An 18787-nucleotide genomic window follows, 5' to 3' on the forward strand; every position below is an offset into this window, starting at 1 on the left:
GGGACAAAGGGACTGATAGGGACAGGAGGGAGGTAGAAGAACATGATGGGAGGGAGTCACCATGGAGCATTATATACTTATAAGAAGCTGTCAACAAAATTAATCAGGAAAAAAAAAGGTCTCAAGTTTGATCCGTAAGGTGGAAGCCATCAAGTGGTGGCTATCATGAGACTCACAGGACTCTCTCAGCTTCCTGCATTCTCTGCTTCCATTCCTGTCTTTCCAGTGCACGCAGGGCCATTGAATGCACTGAGAAACTCCATGACACATGGTTACCACACACACCAGGATGGAGATGGTGCCTGCGCTAGAATTCTGTGCTATCCACCAACTGCACCGGACAGTCTATCTGTGCTTCCACACAGCAGCCCCAAGGTTCATTCTTCACGTTTATTTTTGAGACAGCATATTTCTGTGTTGCCCAGGCAGGCCTTGAACTGGAAATGCTCCTGCCTCAACCTTCTGAGTGCTGGGATTAGAGGCACATGTACTATACCCGGCTCTTAATAATTGGGATATTTAGTCTTAAAATAGGCATTCTATGCTTGTCATTGCCTGAATAAATCTTTCCAGTGCCTCTCCTTGACCTCAGGATTAAATTCAAACTTGTTAGTTTTGCTTATAGGACAGTTTGAGATGATCTCTGCCTTGCAACAGCCCTGTCTCTGCCTCTTACCTTTCCTCATCAAAGAGTCTGTGGTGGTTAATCACCTGTGCCAACCTGATCGGACAAGGAAGTACCCAGTTAGTTGCTAAGACATGGTTCTGATTATTTCTAGGAAGATGTTTTGGTATGTGATTACAATTTACATCTATGAACTCTCAGATGCACAATACACCTTATCCAGCCCATCAAAGGCCCAAATGCTGTCGCATCCGCTCTCGACCAGCAAGAACGACACGACCACCAGTCCTTCTAACAGCAGTTTATTCAGTCCTGATTCTTCTTGTTTATATCTCCCCCGAACCCTGGGCCTCTCACTCCTTTTATACTCTCATCCACGCACAGCAGGCCACGCCGCCTCACCAGGCACACAGCTTCAGCTAATCAGGGCAGCAGGGGCATATCTCCATCAAACTGGATACACCGGTATCCTGGTGCACCTGTGCAGCTCTCAAGATGTTTGTGGCTTATATGAGGAAGTCAGGTGCAAGTCATACGACTTAGCTACAGTCCCTGGCGCCTTTGGGACTGCCGCCACACCCGCTCCTAACAAAATGCTGTGAGAGAACTCACCTGCCTGACAGCCTTCAAGCTGGAACAGGAGCCCTGCCGATCTTGGATTTACCAGCCTCCCAAATTGCATGGTCCATTTCCACATAACAAACCTCTCCCCCAGTATAAACCCTGTGTTGGTTCTGTTTCTCTAAAGAACCCTGATTCATATGGACTTTGGCACCAAGGAGGAGAGATGTCCACAGGCTACCGTGATGAAATGCCGCAGGCTTGGACAGCTTTCCCCCACAGTCCTGCAGGTTGGACATACAAAGCCAAGCCAGGAGCAGGGCTGGCTCCTCCTGCCTTACAGCTGCCCGCTTTATCCTGGTATCCTCACATGGCCTTTCCTTGCCTTGGGTTTTACTGGAATAGGTCTTCTCCCTAGTATCTCACTTAACCTTAATCACGTCCTTAAAGGCTTATCACCAAATAGAGTTGAAAATCAGAACGTCAATGCATGGATTCGGAGAGAACGTAATCCAGCCCATAGCACAATCTAGGCCCCACCATGCTCGGCTGGTTTCCCGATAAATCTTCCAGGTACCACGTGGTCCTTCCTATACCATGAATCATTCTCTTCCCTCCGTGCTTCCCAGTTCTTCTTTGCTAAGTTCACTTCTGAGTTCTCTCTGGGTCGAGAGTCCCTTCCTTGAGTACCTACCTCCTCCAAGCCTAGGCTGAGCGTTTATTCTAAGGGGTCTTTATAATCTCTTGCCTTACACTTACATCCATGTATCCCAGCTCTTTGCTCCCTCTGGTTGTTCAACATTTTATCTCTCAATTTCCATTGAATTAATTTTTTAAAATGACTTGTTTTATTTTTAAATGTGTGTGTGTGTGTGTGTGTGTGTGTGTGTGCATGAATGTAGGCCCCTGTGGAGGTTAGATCCCCTGAAAAGGAGTTACAGGCGGTTGTGAGCCACCTGACGTGGGTAAGGGATCCAAACTCAAGACCTGTGGAAAGGCAGTATATGCTCTTGGGCTTCTACTGAATTCTTAGTGTTTAACACTGAATCTAGCATTGTAATGCATACCCATTAAGATTTCTTAAATCTACATAAAAAAATAGAAGACGTGTTATAGTATAAAGCTTTAAGACACTCAGAAAATGTCATGAAGAAATGATAGCAAAAAAAAAAAAAAACAAAAACAAAAACAAAAGCAATAGTGCTTGCATTGGTTAGCTGTAGTTTATTCTTTCTTTTGTTCTTTACTTCCTGTGCTTCTGCAGCATAAATACACAGCCTCTCCATTTTAGACCTTTAAGAAGTATGATGGGTAAGAGCTGGAAGCTGAGGAGATCACCTTCTGAGTAGGAAACAGCCAATGCAATCACGAACACACAGCAACTGTAGTAAACTGAACAAGCTCCAAATAGTCCAGGCCCTTCAGCATTTTATCATGGACAAAGAAAGGATTCGTAAGCCCCACCCTACCCCCAGTCCTCAAGTGGCTGTTGGCAGTTAATGGTAACCAGAAGAGGAGGGTCTCTTTATGTTATAGCCACTCAGAGTTGTCTATACTTCAGTAAGTAGCCCCCTCCCTATGCTTACACAAGCAACTGTAAATAACCCAGTGGCTCACAAAAGACACGTGAATGTAGGAAGAGAGCTAGTTAGGAAGAACAAAGGGGTCAGCGGGAGTGAGGGACGGGTGGAGAGGATAATAATAAAGATGAATATGACCATAATGCATTGCGTACATCAATGAAATGGTCAAAGAAAACTTAAAATACAACAACCATTTTTTAGAAGTAGAAGTTGCCTACCATTTCAATTCCAAGCCCTAAGATGACTTATTTTAATCTCTATTGGAAAGGAATTGCTCTAGGAACAGTGAGTGATTCTGAAGGGTGGCCCAAAGTTGCCCCCAATGTGATTTGACCTACATGTTGTCAGATGCAGGGAGGGTATGACCTCACAGAAGAATGGTTCATTACTGCTCTGTCAGGTTTCAGTAATGAGCACACACCAGTCACCTTGGCAGGAAGGCATCCTCCAGATGGCCTGTCTGCCCCGAAGATGTGGGTTACAACAGTGTCCCATAGCTTCATTGCTAAAGATAAGATGGGTCTAGATACTCTTCATCAAGGTGAAGCTACCTGGCATTCTCCGAAGGCTTACCTTCCCTTAAGGGGACAGAGGAAAGCCAAATTCCTAAGGCCATTTTCTTTGGGTCTAAACAACACTTATTGTCGTTGGTTGTTAGCTAAAGAGTTGGGCCACACCTGGGGTCTTGGGAGAGTTGCTGGTTCTGGAGCCTAGGTTGGAATTGTGGAGGGTGAGCAATGATGTGGAGGATTTGTGATGGTGGGATGAAGAGATAGTGATACATAACTTACATATGTGGAGCTCTGGATGGCACAAGTGCCACACAGCATGCTTTACCTTCTGGGAAGCTCCTACCTGGACTCTGCCAGGACTTCAGAGCCACCTCCTACTCTAAAGGCTGCAGGCACCAGAAACTTCCTTTCCTAGACACCTTTGTGGCTAGAATATATATATATATATATATGTATATATATATATATATATATGGCTCTACCATCCTGATTCTTGGCCAAAGTTCAGCCACCTCCTAGTGCAAAATGCATTTAGATCATCAGCAGAAGTCCACTAACTTCTAACATTGTTCAAAGGGCCAAAGTCCAAAGAGTGCCTTGAGACTTAAGATAATCTCTCAACCTTAAGCCCTATAAAACAAAGAAACCATGTACATCCTTCCTGTATTCAATGGCATGAAGTAGACCTCCTCATTCCAAAGATACGATTGAGAGGACACCGGGAGACACCAGACCAAAACAATCCCAAAGCCAAGTAGGGGAAACACAAAAACCTGTGACTTTATGTGGTTGAGCTGGCAGCAAAGCTTGGCAGAAAGGGACACATGGTTCTGGGTTTGCAAGCAACACAAAATGCAAAATTAGGAGGTCATGGGAGACTCTGCTAAGGTTCCAGAAAACTCTGAGACAGAACAATGTACAACATGGATAGATCACCTGCAAAGAGAACCTTAGAGCAGCAATTCTCAACCTGTGGCTCTTGACCCCTTTGGGAGTTGAACAACCCATTCACAAGGGTCACCTAAAATCACCTGCATATCAGATATTGACATTATCATTCATAACAGTAGCAAAATTGCAGTTACTAAGTAGCAATGAAAATAATTTGTTGGGTGGAGGTCACCACCACATGAGGAACTATGTATTAAGGATTAACTGTGGACTAGTTTAGGAGGTTGCAAACCACTGCTCTAGAGCCTCTGTATTCTGCTGTGAAAGTTTCAGTGGCAACCTGTGGTGATTTGAATATGCTTGGCCAGGGAGTGGCACTATTAGGAAGTGCGCCTTAGAGTGGGTGTGGCCTTGTTGGAATGGGTGTGGCCTTGTTGGGGGAAGCGTGTCACTGGTGGGGGGGGGGGGGAGGATTTAAGGCTCTTAAGCTCAGGCTCTGCCCAATGTGGAATGAAACCCTCTTCCTAGCTGCCTGCAGAAGACAGTCTCCTGGCTGCCTTCAGATCAAGATGTAGAACTCTCAGCTCCTCCAGCACCAAGTCAGCCAGCACACTGCCATGCTTCCTGCTGGGATGATAATGGCTGACCCTCTGAAACTGTAAGCCAGCCCCAATAATGTTTTCTTTATAAGACTTGCCTTGGTCATGGTGTCTCTCCACAGCAATGGACACCCATAGATCGCTAAGACACAACCTAACAGGTTAGAAATGCTGGGACCACAAGACAAGTGCTAAGAAAAGCTGCGGTCCCAGAGTGGAACCAGCCTATGAGAGAGCCTACATGCATAGCAGATGACAGAACTGGCAAGTGGGGTGCTCTATGCCCAATGGAGTCTGGATAATATCACTACAAACCCTCTTCTACTCCACAAGGTCATGAATGGCTCTTTGCACTAGTGATGCAAGAAACGACTCAAAACAAACATGATTTACCCCATGATTCATAAGCACTCCTGACTGCCTGGTCTCTGCTTGGCAAGACCTTACAGACACTGAGCCTCATTAATTCTCATTATAGCCTCAGAGAGATTTGATTCATAACTCTTGTTGGCTACAGGAGAAGTTGCAAGCCCGCGGGTATATTACTGCATGGATAGATAGATAGATCCATTTCACTGCATAGATATGTGAGAACCGGGGTTCAGATCTACAAAATGGCAGGTGCTTCAGGACCACCATCCACACCACACAAAGCTGGGAAAAAAGGTTTCCAATATTGTAGGGAATAATCACAAAGGCTAGACTTAGAGGTAATGTTTGGGGTCCTTTCCACTAAGCCAATTGTGACCAGGAGCTTTTGTATCCTTGTCTTTAGAGGCCCTGTGTAGGACACCCAAATTCTGGGCCAGAAACTGTTGCAGGGAATTCGGGAGTGTTTACCAAGGCCCTACTCCCAGCAGGTGAGAGTGAAGCCCAGAGCCAGGAGGGGTGCCAGATTGGGGCTCTGCCCGGATGTCCACCCCTGTCTCTGCTAAAATCCGGGCTTCACATAGGATTTTTGAGGAAGACTCTAATAATCCACACGCAGCCATAAACATGAGGATATTGGCGCAAAGCAAGAAGTAAACCTGAAGAATGTGAGATTTGCCCCAGGTATCTCTATCGATTCAATAAGAATTAACTTGGTTTCACTGTAGAATGAAATTGTCAAGGGCTCTGTTAAACCTTTGTATAGCAATCTGTGTGGTCTGGAAAAAATGGAAGAGTCCAAGGGTGTCACTGATCCCATGGTCCACCCTCGAGTGGGTGGTTTCAATGGATCCTTGGAATGAATGCTGGACACTTGAAAACTGGTCAGAGTTAAGGGGACGAGCCATGAAGCTAACTCCATTATCAACTGTTCTACAAACAAAATACCCCAATATACGATGCTGTCTGTCTGTCTGTCTGTCTCTCTTGTTCCAGTGTAATCTAAGCCTCCACCATGCCTCAGCTAGAAGACTCCATCAGTCTCCTTCACAGATTACCCCCTCTCGGTTTTGCTTTTTGTCCTATCCCTTCCTTTCACCATCAGCACTGAGACCTTGGAAAACAATTAAGTTGAGCTGCTGCTTTTCCCTGCTGGAAATCGCTAAGTTCCCCCATCTCCCTGTAATTTAACCCCAAGCCTCTTCTCCTGGCCACTGAGCTGTATCCTGGTCCCCTCTGTCATCTGTCACCTCCTCCTCATTCCCTACCTTCCAGCCATATTGCAAGTGTTTACAGCCCCTGGGACCCACTGAGTTTTCCCTTTTCCCAGAAATGCCTACCTCTCTCTCTCTTGGGCTGGCACCTTCTTACCATGCAAGCTTCAGCACTGACACCCACTAGCTGCCATTGTCAGTGATGCCTGCTATAGGGATTGCTGTACTTATTCACTTGTGTCATTATTGTACTGGATGGTCGGTCCATGGGAGGGAAGTCCTTACTTGGTCAGGTCCATCATTGTGGTCTAATATAATAACGTTACTTCAGCATGAGTATTGGATGAAGTGATTGAAGTCTTTGAGGATTCGGCTGTGTCATAGGTTTAAATGTTCTCCAATTTCACATGGCAAAACCCCTACAGACCTATAACATTGATGATGATGATGATGACAACGACGACGACGATGATGATGATGACGACGATGACAACAACAACAACAACAAGGACAAAGACAGTGGTGTTGTTGTTGGTGGTGGTGAAAATACATATGACGGAGATGAAGCCCTCCCTAAATACAGTTCTTTGTGCTGTTAATGTTTTAGAGACTACTTGATGCTCAGTCTACTAGTTGATGCCCAGTGAGATAGGTTATAAGTCATGTTTATCTCTCTTTGGTGGTAGCAATGAAACACCTAGGTGGGCATCTTTTGTCTCTGTGATGTTCCATTTGGCATTCTTTTGAAGTGCTTGGCTTCAGAGTAGCATAGTCCTAGTCTGCCCCTCCCCCTTTGCCCTGTGGGAAAGACATAGCTTGACTGAGAAACTTAGCTCATTGAGTAAAGCCGGCAGATCTTGGGGCTTGCATGTCACTGTGTCATAACCCAGCCTGTCCTTCCTAATGCAACAGTGCCTGCATTTTGAATCCTTACTGTATACCACGACTCTTGCTTACAAGATCTCATTTGTTCTTTTTAGCATCTTATAAGGTAGATTTGATCATTACTTTATTTTACAGAAAAGGGAGCAAAGAGATAAAAAACAAAAAAAAAACCAACTTGCCCAAAATCTGTTAGGAAAATTGATGATTTTGAAATCTGAATCCACTGATTTTGAAGTCTGGCCGCAGAGCCCAGGCTTCTGGTCACTGAGCCACTGAGTCACTGAACTTTTAAGGAACACTCCACTTCCTACCTTCAGTTGTTTTAATAGTAAAGATAAAGTATGGAATCCACTGATGTGAAGAAGTCTCTCCCTGTGGTTATCATAAGAACATCTTTGAGATAAACCCACTTAAGGAGACGCTGCCCTGACTGGCTCCTCTTTGTCTTTGAAGCCCTAATTGAATGATCCTGGCAGCAGTTCTTTTCCATGGAGCCTGTCTGCCACTCTGTCCACTCATTTTAAAATGTATGGATCCCTCTGCTTTGGACCCGAGGCCATATTGATTCTGGAATATATGCCACTAATTGCTGAGTGCCTGCCTCTAAGAAGCAAGAACAGGGAGGGGGGGAAAGCTTGCATGTCAATATTTGTTACTAACCTTGACAGATAATCATTTTAAGTGATGGTGACTTTTTCCTCCTCTAAAGCTTTAATTACTGGCATGCACACACTGCAATCATTTTGTTCTTGTGTGTGTTTAATAGTCTGTAATCCATTTTAATTACATTCTTTGCTTATCAAGATCAGACTTCCAAGCAAGGATAGAACAGACTCTAGCTTCTGCCTTTTCTCTATGTCCCTCTTCTAGTCAGTGCCTCGAAAATACGCATGGATTTGAAACCAGTTTAGAAACAAATTTTACTCTTGGCACTTAAAACAAACAAACAAACAGACCCATTACAGAGAAGCCTCTCTCTGTACCTTTTCCAATCTGTTGGTCCATTAATACAGATGCTTCCTCCGATAAACTCGGAACTTGTGGAGAACTTTGAAAGGATGTAAGTCAGAGAGGGATCTCTCTCTCTCTCTCTCTTTCTCTCTCTCTGTGTGTGTCTTTCTCTTGGTGTGGGTAGTGAGTGAAAAGGTAGCTGGTTAAAATTCATTGACTTTGTGAATTCTTTATTTTGGGCATCTTTCAATTCATGAGTTACAATCCTATGAAAGCATTATATAAAGCACCAAACAGGACGGGGTTCTCAGGGCTGCTTCATGCTTTTGTTACTGGCCATCACTTAAGAGTGGCCAAGCACTTTCTGTGACCACATCTCCCTAACAGCTAACATTCTAATTTACTAGATGTGGCTTCACTAGAAAAGGAACCGGAGGGGTCTAGACCAATCACACAGAAAGATCCCGTGACTTACCTAACAGTCTCCGCCTGCGACTTCCTGAAGCATATTTGACAAAGCCCCAGCCAACTAAAAGAGAGGTCCAGAGCAAGCATTGTCCACCTAAGGATGCTGCCCCTCAACAGGAACAGACAGAGCCAAGCTGGGCATGACCGGTGCCTGGCTCCAGGCTCCCTGCCCGAATATGGTTCAGAACCCCAAGCTGGAGCAGAGTAATTGCAGGCTTTTCACGTTAAGCCAGTTTGAGTTGCTTTCCACTGACTTTGTTCTAACTAAAGTCCAACTATCAGGCTTGAAAGATACCCAATTTGGAATCTCCCACCCCCTTTTATTTGCCAAAGCCCCTGGAGTAACCATCAAATCAGCCCCAGATGGTTCATTAACATCAGCCAAATGCTTTCAAAATAAAAAAAAAAGAAGTGGTATTTTTGTTTTAATTAGATCCACACAGTAAGGTTCTTCCTCCCTATAATATCATCAGACTCTAGCATGCACACACAGAGAAGGGGGGAGGGAGGGAAGAGAGGGAGGCGGAGGAGCGCACTTGGAAACAAACGTCTACATATTAACTGAGGCCCTCCTTGGAGAAAATATAATGACAGAGCATTTTTGTCTATTTCCCAAATGAACACTGGCTGCTTGTGGGTGGCGTGTCAGAGCATCCATGTTCCCAGGTCCCAGCACAGAGTCAGGAAGGAAGGGGCATTTTCTCCAACTTGGACTTGACAGTACCCAACTGCCATCTTCATCCTGAGGAAGAAAGGCACTTGCTTTCCCAGGCACTGTCTGAGCTATGCGTTACTCATCAGGTTCCTGCAGAGAGGTTGATCAGGGTCTCCGGGAAGTGAGTCAGCAGTAAGACAAGCATTCCTGGGACACATCTGGAAGTGAGTCAGCAATAAGACAAGCATTCCCGGGACACATCTGGAAGTGAGTCAGCAGTAAGATAGCGCCATCCGGGCACATGTCACAGACCAGTTTCATCCGCCGTGTGCCCCTCTCTTTCTTTACCTGCGCCTCCATTTGTCAACCAACTTAACTCTCCTCTGTAGTTACTATGAAGCCCACTGGCACTGTCATACTTTATTATTGGAAAGTGAGTGGAAAGTCAGGGACCATGCAAAGTATAAGGAAGGTATCGCTACTGGAGAAAGTTGAAAGGGATATAGGAAACCTAAACTAATGATACATTCCTGGGCATGTTAATGCTGAGAATGGAAGGCCCGCTGAAACATGTACCTGACTCAACCACTAAACAGAGTCAAAGTGGCTTCTTTATTGCAAGCTCCCTCCTTGGATATCTTAATACGGTGATGTATGTGGTGGACCTACAAGGGGACGCTTCTGAGACAGCGGCTCCCCAGTCATTCAGTTCCATGTGTCCTTAGGGTGTGCACAGAAGCTCCAGTGCTGTTGGCATGGTAATAGCATCCTGAGCACAAAGATGAAGGATGTCTCAGTTGTCCCCTTTTGTTCTGAAGAGTTGAGACAGGCCTAGGACACCTTAAATAGAGGAAGAGTTGTTAAAGGGATAAACATGAAAATAAGGAACATAGATAGGGTCAAGGCCCTTAAGACCTGGGACAGAATCTAGGCTTTGGAAAGTCATTTAAATGATTTATAGCTCATTTAAGTGAATGTAACTCTTCAGTGGTGATTTATTGGATATGACACTAAATGCACAGGCAATAAAGGCAAAAGGCAGACATTTGTCATTGGTGGACATCAAATAAGCATTCAAGGACAGGACCAGTGGAATGAAAAGGTAACACACAAAATGAAAGAAAATATTTACAAATCACATATCCAGTAAAGGACTTTGTATACGGGATACAGAAAGGACTCTCACAACTCCGTCTTAAAAAGATGAATGACCCAGTTTGAACACTTGGCCAAGGATCCAGATGGATGCTTCCACAAGGATGAAAGATAAGTGGCCAACGATGAGAGAGGCTCAGTATCATTTGTCAACAGGTAGAGGAGGTGCAATTCCACATCCATTGCCATACAAAGGATTACTAACAATACACAGGGTAAGGACGCAGCAAAATGGAAAGTCCTCTGGTACTGCTGGGGGCGGGGTGGTGGTGACATCAGATGGCACAGCTACTTCAGAAAAGTCCGACAGCTCATCAAAAGGGCAGGTGTCCAGTTGTCACATGAGTCAGAAATCCGACTCCCAAGAAAAATAAAAGCATGTGTTCACTTCAAACTTGTTTCAGGTGCCCGCTGCTGTGTTGTTTGTAATAGCCCATCAACTAAAAAGTGGGTAAACCAGTGAGACATATCTGTGCAGTAGAGTATTGATCTAAAAACAATAACGAGATGAAGAACTTATGGGTGCGCCCTATAGCCAGCATGAAATTTGGTGAGAGCGTGCTGTGAAAGAAGCCAGTCACAATGGACCACATTTTATTTGATATCACTTCTATTGTAACGTCCTAAGTGGCAAACCTACAGTGTAAGAGGCAGGCTGCTAACGTCTGGAGACTATGTGGGGAAGGAAAGAGAGAAAGCTAGGGGTGGTAGAATGGCTACAGGGTGCTCGTCAGAGTGGTGGAGAGGAAATGAAAAGGTGTCATTAACTCTTATCAGCTCATAAATGCACAACTGCGGATTCATCAGAACCATGAAATCCATATGTATCGAGTGGGGGGAATTGTACAGTATATGAATTATCTCAATTAAGCCTTTCTTAGAATGGCTAGCAGCTAATGATACCCATTCCCTGTGTCTCTAACAATACAACACTGATTTGACACCAGGCACTACAGGACTACCAAGTATAGACATTGGAATTATTTTTGGTCAACAAAATGTGAGCAAGTGTTTCGTCTGGAACTTCCTAGAAGCAATTGAAAGAGAATGAGCTGTTAGGGCGCTTGCCTTTTGGTCTTATTTTAGCTTCTGTAACTGGCCTGAAACTCCTATAAAAACGACTAGCAACTATTTTGGGACTTGAACTGATTTCGAGGCTGTAAACTTCACACTGAGAAAGAGAAGGGAAGTTAGGAGCCTGGGTCTTAGTGACCCTGCAGCACCACGTCATGACATTCCTTGACTGCTTGTGTGTGTGTGTGTGTGTGTGTGTGTGTGTGTGTGTGTGTGTGTGTGTGTAGAGATCAGAGGTTGATGCTGGGTATTGGATGTCTTCCTGGATCACTTATTTATTTATTTATTTATTTATTTATTTATGTATTTATTGTCTCTCAGTGAACCTGGAGCTCACAGTTTCAGCTAGGCTGGCTGACCAGTGAGCTCCTCGGATCTACTTGTGTCTTATCCCAGTTGGGAACAACCAAAAGAAACTTATTCTGAGTGCCACCATTCCATTTTCAGACTCCATTTAATTGTAGGGAGGAACTAAATTCAAGGTCCCAGGCCCTGGGGGGGAGGGGGCGGGGCTAGAGACTTCCCTAAAGCTGAACAGCTTCTGTTGTCTGTGTCTAGACATCTCAGGGACAACTTGTAAGGAGACAGTCGTCTAAGTCCAGCTATCTCAAGGACAACTTCTCCATCTTGCAGGCAGGGTTAAACAAATCTATCTTCCCAAGCCTAGGAACAAACACCTATCCCACTTCTCCAAACGTTTTCTTCATTCTCTGTTAACTAGTAAGGGATATAGAAATTGCTGTTATTTAAATCAAGGTGCATATGTTGTAAAATATATATAACCAATTGCTTGTGATTAACTCCCTGTAGCTGATCCACTCATTTATACCCTTATCAGTCTGATCTCCAGACCTAATGTATAGGAAATTGAATTAAGGACCTTGAAGCCAGGTGCCCTGGATATGATGGCCCAGTCTCCAACAGGCAGGTACTCCTTTGCTTAACCCATAATGTCAAAATACAATTGGATAACACTGCAGCTCGCCCCAACTCTCCTCTCCCTTTGTGTACCCATGCTGTAAAAATGCTGTACAATCTCCCCTGGGGTGGTTTAGATCCCGAACTGGCCACCTCCCTGAGTGCTCAGAAAATAAAGCTTTTGTTTTAAAGCTTCTATCTTTGAAGTGAGTTTTCTCAGCTTCCTTCCTAAACTCAACAGTCCCCAGCTGAGGTTGCAGGTGCATGCTGGTCCCCAGCTGAGGTTGCAGGTGCATGCTGGTCCCCAGCTGGGGTTGCAGGTGCATGCTGGTCCCCAGCTGGGGTTGCAGGTGCATGCTGGTCCCCAGCTGAGGTTGCAGGTGCATGCTGGTCCCCAGCTGGGGTTGCAGGTGCATGCTGGTCCCCAGCTGGGGTTACAGGTGCATGCTAGCATATTCAGCTTTTACATGGTCCTGGGGCTCTGAACTCGTGTCCTTAGGCTTGTGCAGCCATCCACTAAGCCATCTCCTCAGTGCCCAATGCTTTATTGTTTATTGTTTTTGCTGTAAACAGGACCTTGTTATATAGCCAGGGCTGGCTCAGACTTACAGCAACCTGTTCACCTCTGCCTCCAGGGTACCAGCTTTGTAAATGTGCACCACTACTACAGCTGGCCTTAGACTTCTTTTGGATGAATGACAAGTTTCTATCTTGTTTAAGTTCCTGCTATTTTTAATTTTCTTTTTAACTGACAGCCTAATCCTCTGTAGCTAAAATTGTCTTCCGCAGAGCCGATTCCCAAAGCCCTTCCCCTTTCTCCCACAGAATGTTGGCATTCTATAGACTGAATGACTTTTGGGTCCAAAATGAGGGATTCATTTCATGAATTCAGAAGACAAGACTGTCTGAATTATGTGTGCAAAGCACTGGCTTCCAGCCCCAGCACTCAATTTTTTTTTTATTAAAATAAAAAGTCCCTACGGGAAGAAGGGAAAGAGGATGGAGACATAAACCAAGAAAGGATATTTTGCTGCAGCAAGATATAACATAAAGAAGGTTTATCTTGCCTCACAGCTGGAGGGTGCAGTCCATAGAGGTGAAGTCAGGTGCCAGGAGCCCGAGGCAGCTGCTTACATTGTATCAGCAGTGAAGAAGCCAAGAGAGATAAAACTGGAGAGCAGCTGGCTTCCTCTTTTTTAAGCAGACTGAGACCCAGCCCATGGACACCTGCATTCAGGGTGGGACTTCTCTGCTCCGTTAACCCAAGATAACCCCTCCTAGGCACACCCAGAGACTTGTCTCCTAGTTGATTCTAGATCCTGTCTAGTGGTCAATCAATATAAACCATCATGGGAGGGATTGTTAGACACTGAAAAAGTTGAGGGGGTTTTTACTTTGTTCCCCAGAGGTGGGATGGGCGTGCTGGGGGCGGGGTTAACTAAGGAATGCTTGGCAAAGATTAATCTGTACGTATGCTATAGTAAGAGGGTAGATTATGGCAAGCTAATGTTCCATAATGGGGGAAGAGAAAACAAATCTGATGAGCTGTTCCAGACTCACAGATGAATTCACAACCAGCACCCCTGGGGCGGAGCCTCTGAGAATCCTCCGAGAAGGTGAGAGGATCTAGATGCATCTGCTCAGACAAATGTGGAAAGACAAGGCTTTCTCTCTAGCTAAAATGATCCTTTCCCTTAGCTTGTCGCCCTCATTGCCTTATGGGATGTCCCGTCACCACACAGGTTTTTGGTTTGGCTTTGGGAGTTCCAGAATCTGTGTTGCCCACAGAAACTGGAAAATGTGGGTTGTTTATGTAGAAGCAAAGTTGGGTATTTTTCTATTACTGATGTTTTCCTGCGAGCTTCAAAATCCTACTTTGTCACCACATCTGGTTCTTACAACTTTTCTTCAAAGTGGGTGGGGTTGAAGGGTATTCCCCAATTCTCAAGAGCTACATCATTTACCTTGATTCTTTGGGACAGGCGAGAATAAGGTGCAGAGCTTTTTCTTATGCTCACTGCATCCCAGAGCCTTCTTCTCAGGCTAGGACACTCAGCATCACCCTTAGAGCTAAGGACCAGGTCCTCCGGGATGCAGTAAGACCTTCATTTCCTAACACTCTTCAAGATGGCACTCTTCCACACCTCCCCTTCATCGTCCCTAAAATGCTGATCTTTATCAGGGCTATATGGACGGTCTAGGGTTATTCTGAATACTGAGTCTATATAGCTCATTTTTGCTAGAGAAAGTGTGGGTCAGCTGAGGTTGTAAGCATGAGCTCTGGTACCGCCCAATCCGACCTCTGACCCCATGGCTCTATGTCACCCTTCCTCACCTGCAAAATGTGTGCGATGCTGCTGCCTGCATCTTAGGTTGTTCTGGTGGATAAATGAGCATAGAAACGCAAAGCAATTAGCACGGAGCTAAAGAATATTAACTGAGAGATGGAAAGGGGAGAGAGAGAAGGGAAGAGGAACACAAAGAAGTCTCATTTCTAAAATGTATTTTGTTATTATATGTGTCTTGGCATTTTGTCCATATGTGTGTCTGTGTGATCTCCTGGGACTGGAGTTACAGTTGCAAACAGTTGTGAGCTGCCCTATAGGTGCTGGCAATTGCATCCTGTGACAGAACAGCCAGTGCTCTTAACAACTGAGCTGTCTCTCTAGCCCACAAAAAGCAGTCTTGCAGTATTAAGTGGCAAATTCTGTGTGCCAAAGCTAAGGACTATTTTATGCTCCAAATAAAGAGCATTCTGACCTCTAGGCTGTCCCCTGGCAATGGAATCTGCCAAAGCGGGTGGTAGGTGAGGGATGCCGCTTCTTCAGGCATTCAAACGGAGACCTCCAACTTCAGGTGGGGATGTGGGTCAGTGATTTGCCAGGGTCTTTCTAGCAAAGTAAGTAAAGAAAGCTTTAAGTAACCAACAACCAAATATTCTTTGGGGATTTTAGAGCTGTAGTAGCCCAGCAATCGAGGACCCATTTTTAACTAAAAACTGAGCTTCCAAAGACCAGTCATAATCCTCCAATTCAGAGTCCACTGAACACCCTCAGCAGAGAGTGGGTCATGTTTGGAAAGAGGAGAAAGTTCATATGAAGAAGTGTTCTCTTTGAAGCTCACAAAGGTCTGCCCTCCCCTCCCTTCATCAACTCTAGTCCAAAGAACTAGACAACGCCCTCCTCAGCAGGATACCCTACACCAAAGTAGCCTCAGCTTTCTACACATTCAGAACCAACTCGCTGACAGCTCAAAGCTCCCTGCCCTAGTTGGCCACACTGCCAGATCAAGAGAGGAGATCCCAGAGGGAAAAGGGTAGACACAGGATCTACCAGGGACTGCCTTTCCACAGAGTTTCAGTTCTAGTGTTTGTGAAGATGATTTCTTGTTCTGCTGCCCCAAACCCCCAGGTCACTGAGAGAAGTCATTTTCCCATCCCACATGGTCTGTTGAGACTGCCAATCAGGGCATTCTTGGGCTCACCTGATTCAGTGACTGGGACGTGGCCAACCATAGAACTGACCCTATAATCCTGCCTTCAGTGACTGCGCCAAGAGAAGAACACTTGCATTTAGAGGACCAATAAGCCCCTTCCAAATCTGCTGCAATCATTTGAACCTTGAGAGAGATGCTCATTTTCTTGCATGATGGGTAATTCAGGTTCTGTAAGGGTGGCACTGCCAGAGGCCATCTTTGCCAACCCAGGAAGAGAAGAACTTCCCAGAAGGAAGGTAGAGGTTGAGTCAAAAAGACAATGATGGGCTACCTCTGCTCCTTATACCCCTGTGGACAACTAGAATTTAAATAGCTCAACTCTTGGACTTGTAAGCTATATACTCTAGGGGGGGAATTAAATTTCTATCACTAGCAATGCAAACAGACTTGATTGGTGAAGTCCAGACAAAGCAAGGTGTCAGGTCACATCTGCCCAAGAGATTCAAGAGGTCTTTTTACAGTGTCATTCATTGCAAGGGGAGATCCGGACAGCCTGGGGCTAGGGAACATTTGCTGAGAGATAAATATTAAGCCCAGAAAAAAGACTTCACTTTCTCCCTGCCCTTCTTGCTAGTTATCTAGGATTAGAGTCATGCTAAAATTCACATTCTAGCCCATGGTGGGTGCAAACCAGGTTTCTTGGCATCATATAGCTGATCTACCTTTGAAGGCTTGCCTTGATTCTTAAAATAAATCCCCCACACGCATGTCAATCACGTAGCCAATTAAGAGGCCTCCGGATGACAAGCCACTGGATTGTCAAGGTACGTTACAGACACAGAGGAAGTTTCTGATAGTTGGAATAATTAGTCTGTCATCTACTGCCTGGCCAGTTCTGCTTGCCAGAAAGAATCGGAGGGAATCCGGGAGTATTTTAACAGGAGATTTAGGGAGTAAGTCCTCTGAGTTCTCACCTGCTTGGCCCAGAGAATGGAAACTGGGAATGTTGTAGTTTGTTAAGAGACCCTCACTCACAAAGACCACAGAGACTGCCATCGTTGTAAAATGCATGAGGATTTTACTTATCCAACATATTGGGAAACCCCCTCTCAGCATGCAGGACGGAGGAGAGACCCAGAACAAAGAAAGAACACACTTCTTATATCTTTGTAGGAGCAAGGTGTGTGTGTGTGTATTTGTGTCTGTTTGTGTGTGTATTTGTGTCCATGTTTGTGTCTATATATGTATGTATGTATGTGTATTTATATATGGATTTATATGTGACTGTGTGGGCTGGTATGTGTGTGTGTTTCTCTGTGTGTATGTGTCTGTATGTGAGTATCTGTGTATGTATGTCTGTGTGTTTGCATGTGTATGCATATGTGACTGTGTGTGTTGGGGCATGTGTGTGCTCCTGATATTTAAAAGATAGCCAAAGTGAGCTTCCACCACTCAGCTTCGTGTGTTTGTAAACCTCAGACCTCCTTCAGCAACACATCTGCCTTCAAGAGATTTAGAGGAGTGGCTCTCAACCTGTGGGTCACAATCCCTTTGGGGGGTCACATATTAGATATCCTACATATTAGATATTTACATTATGATTCATAACAGTGATAAAATTATAGTTATGAAGTACCAACTAGATCATTTTATGGTTGGGGGTCCCCACATCGTGAAGAACTGTATTAAAGCATCGCAACGTTAGGGATGTTGAAAACCACTAATGAAGAAGACTTTGCCCAGCAGTTACTTCCTCATCGGCCCTCCAGACCTGAACCGTTTGAATGGATGAATTAAGCCTCAGATTTTACTCTTCCCTAAACTCCTTTCCAGCATCCTACAGATAACCTCAATAACCACTGACTATCTCCCTCACCCGGGATGTCAAGAGAGTACCAAGTGAAAGACGCTACTGCATTCTCAGAAACTGAACAGAGAAGCTGTGCCTAATTCATAGAGAACTAGGTCCCTTCCCACCCGCATCCTCCCTGGGGAAGGTGGCCCTTAGTGCTCCACTGTGAGAGCTGCAAAATAACACTCTAAAAATGTTTATATACACACGAGGTCCCCAAGGCAATCTATACGACACAATAAGCATGCTAGAAGCACACGGAGATAAAGAAAAACGCTATTGGCTGGCACCTCACTGGAGAGATCTGCGGGTGGTTAGAGGAAATACTTTAGCATCTAGCTTGAAAGCTGTGATCAAATCAGCCACCTTCCCAAGAATGTGAAGCCAGGGAGCAGTAAGGTTTTTAAGCTGCAGGGTGGGAGGTACAAGCCTCCGCTGGAGGGACATGGCTTTACATGACAGGATGCCCTCCCCCACAGCGTGAAGCCTTCCCTCCCACTCTGGCTAGTACCACCATAAGGAATTATCACTGTCCGGGAGACTTACAGCACGTTTGTTTTCTCTTCCAGTTCCAGAAGCCAGACTCTTAGAGAGCTAAATCCAACAAGTTGGATGTTGGCAGAGCCATGGAGAGTCTCGAGGGACAGCCTGCTTCTATACCTGTCTCCAGGCTCCTGAGCTGTGTTCCTTGACCCCTGCCTCACCTCCACCTTCCAAGCCGGCACTGTAGCATCTTCCTTATTAAAAAAATTATTAAAATTTTTTAAAATTACTATTATTATTTTATGTGTATGGATGTTTTTGTCTGCATGTATGTCTGTGTACCTGGTGCACACAGAGACCAGAAGAGGATGTGGGATCCCCTGGGACTGGAATTATAGATGGCTGTAAGCTGCCATGGTGGTGCTGGAGATCAAACTTAGGTTCTCTGAAAGAGCAGCCAGTGCTCTTAACCGCTGAGCCACCTCCCCAGCCCCAGTATTTTCCCCTTTGGGCCTATCAAAGGGGCCTCTTCTTTTCTACCTGTGTCAGACTTCCTT

The 18787-nt window shown here is 45.1% G+C and overlaps 1 long non-coding RNA gene across 1 annotated transcript in view; it reads left to right on the top strand.

The window, feature by feature from the left end:
- Positions 1 to 18464, top strand: part of Gm40554 — a 48568-nt gene extending 30104 nt beyond the window's left edge. Inside the window, exon 3 of the long non-coding RNA XR_872920.2 lies at positions 18317 to 18464. This is a non-coding gene — a long non-coding RNA (predicted gene, 40554). The remainder of the gene's footprint in view (positions 1 to 18316) is intronic.
- The last annotated feature ends 323 nt before the right edge of the window (positions 18465 to 18787 follow it).

This window comes from Mus musculus, chromosome 12 (assembly GCF_000001635.26).
Source record: "Mus musculus strain C57BL/6J chromosome 12, GRCm38.p6 C57BL/6J".
NCBI classification, from domain to species: domain Eukaryota; kingdom Metazoa; phylum Chordata; class Mammalia; order Rodentia; family Muridae; genus Mus; species Mus musculus.